General features: G+C 35.8%; 1 long non-coding RNA gene across 1 annotated transcript in view; it reads right to left on the bottom strand.

Annotated features, from left to right (window-relative positions):
• LOC116850261 overlaps positions 1–2745 on the bottom strand; it is a 108353-nt gene that overhangs the window by 85065 nt on the left and 20543 nt on the right. The window lies entirely within an intron of this gene.

Below are 2745 nucleotides of genomic sequence, written 5' to 3'. Positions count from 1 at the left end.
CCCTCTCGCACACCTTTCGAATGGACTTCATAATTAATCGAACGAAATATATCTCGAGAGAGATTGCGTGAAATATAAACGATCGTCACATATTTTTATCTGTACCTCGAAGTGAAGACTCAACCACGTGAGTCAAGCCCGTTTAAAAGTGTTCGAGCTTGGGAGCAAAATCAACGTTATAATTAAATCATTATCGAACCTCTGAGATGTATCAGGCTTAGTTTCTTTCGTTATCGTTTAGTCGCGACATCGATAAATATATCGATAAATATATCGCAACCAGAGACTAAAAACGAAATAATCGACATTGAGCAAAATTTTGAAGGACAAAGTAATCCTTTCTTATTCAAGAAAAATAAAATGCATAAATAAAATTATTCGAGTATATCCCGCACTAAACTTGATTTATTAGTTAGTAATAAATACATAAAGACAAATAAGATATTATTGCAAGATAGTTTATTAGTTAGAGTAAATTCGAAAATGCATCCTGGATACGTAAATAATTCGCAAAAAAGAAAAACCAAATAAAAATTGCGTCTCTTATCGAGTAGAACGAAATACTTTTCGTTTTTAGTCTCCGATAACAGCATTAATGTACATGTGTTTATATGTATATATATATTATAATTATATCCTATGATATTTTCACGTATATATTTAATTAGTAGACATCAAAGAGGATTGGCGCGGAAGGCACAAAATCCTGAAAATATTATTAAGCCTAAGAGGAGATGGGATCTCCTCAGGACTTGAATTCAGCGAAAAGCGGTAGAACTGCGAACGATAATTTAATTTCTCAACTATCCTAGTCTTGTACAGAAATTTCGCGTATAGTTACGACGATCGAAGATCACACGATTACGCGTACGTGTTTACATGATTCATCAGTGACCAGACGCAGAATCGCGCGCGGTAACACTTTCTTGTACGCCGAAAGATATATTTCTGAGAACAACTGTCAAGTATTATCGATGTTTTGAATCACAAGCATTAAATCGAAATCTAAGAACTGCCAATATCATTTATAGAGCGACACGACTCGTCATTCATTACGAAAGGTACTCGTGAGCGAGAAGCGAAACCGGCAGAATTTTGATGATGTCGGATCTTAATGTTAACGAATACGCGCGATAACTCATACTGTAGACATGGCAACTAACAAAGTACATTCCATATATTCCCAACATTGAATATTTTCATTGAGCAATTTTCAATCACCAAGATGATGACGGTTTCGATTCTTGTGTGAAAGAACGAGCAAAAGTTGACTAATCGTGCACACATCCGTTCGACAAGACTCATATTCACAATAATATCTGGTAACGTATGATGTCAGAAGAAAGATCTGGAGATATGTATGTTGCACCAAAATCGTATGTATGATATGTATAATAGATTTGTGCAAATATGAATCTCCGCGATTTCCGGCTGTCACAATGCGTTTCTGCGTGACGCTTTAACAACGACGCGAATTGCTAAATCTGCAAGCCAAAACATGGAAAAAATGAATCCAAAAAAATTCTCCATTCACGGAATTCTATGAAGTTCACGTGTAACTTGTTCTGAACTTACTGACACGCAACAATTGCACGGAAAAATATAACGTGTCTGTTAACGCGATCCAACGGGTCGTACGAGAATTTTAATAAACTTTTTCAAACATAAAAACATAAAACGCCGGGAGAAAAGAGAACGACGGAAAAAATGTTTGTATTGCGAAACTGATTAATGTGTGCTAAGGTAATCGCGCACACGCAACGCAGCATAATTAACTGTTGTAAGGTACACTACGCATGACATTAATCACTGCTTGAGGTTTGTAATGTTTTATGAATTTATTATCGCGACGCGTTGTATAATGTCAAGAGAAATTATTTATTACAATAAATATCGTATAAAGTATATCGCGCTTATTTCCTTCTAAGCAAGAACTTGCATCCTATTCTCGTAAGGTGCATTACGACATGTGTAACAATTTATCGTAAACAAGCCAAACTGAAATGAAGAGTTAAATAGAGAAATTGAGGAAAAATATATTCAGTTATTTCAAATATTGCAAAAAACAGAAGAAAAAAGAAACACGACAACGTTACAATCGCTTCAGCGCACGTGCGTCTTCCTCTTTCCCACACATGCGCGATATCCTGCTCTTCCTAGAATAACGCTTATTAGCTTTTCCGCAAAAAGATGTCACCGTAAGATAGAGTGAGAAAGAAATACAAACCAATTCTCTCTCTTTCTCTCTCTCTCTGTCAGTCTTAAACTGCCAATTTCCGGCTTCCCACCGTAATGAAAGTGTACGAATGCTTAATCTGTGTAAGCGTATAAGTCGTTGTCGTTCTCGTCGACAACGGATCGTGCAAAAGATTATCCCAAAAGATTTGCCAATAACTATGTTTACACGACTTCTTCATTCAGACTAGATTCATTAAGCACACGTAATTGTGATTTGATAAATTTATATTCGCTTAATTGGATAAAATGTACAATAATCTACATGACATTCTAACGTTTTGTAACTGTTCGAAATACTATGTTATATATTATAATATAATTTTATATTAATCGATTATAAAACACTGCATAAGGCTAACACGACAGTATAGGACGCGTCAAATGTAGGAACAGCGTATTATATCACAAGGTTTTGAGCGAACCGTATCATACAGCACGAAGAGAGAAAAAGAGAGAGAGAGAGAGAGAGAGAGAGAGAGAGAGAGAGAGAGAGAGAGAGAGAGAGAG

This window comes from Odontomachus brunneus, unplaced genomic scaffold (genome assembly GCF_010583005.1).
Source record: "Odontomachus brunneus isolate Ranch 3 - 2012 unplaced genomic scaffold, Obru_v1 Obru_scaffold_140, whole genome shotgun sequence".
In the NCBI taxonomy this organism is placed as follows: Eukaryota; Metazoa; Arthropoda; class Insecta; order Hymenoptera; family Formicidae; genus Odontomachus; species Odontomachus brunneus.
Note: the sequence above shows the minus strand (reverse complement) of the source record. Positions and strands in the feature narration are given on the sequence as shown.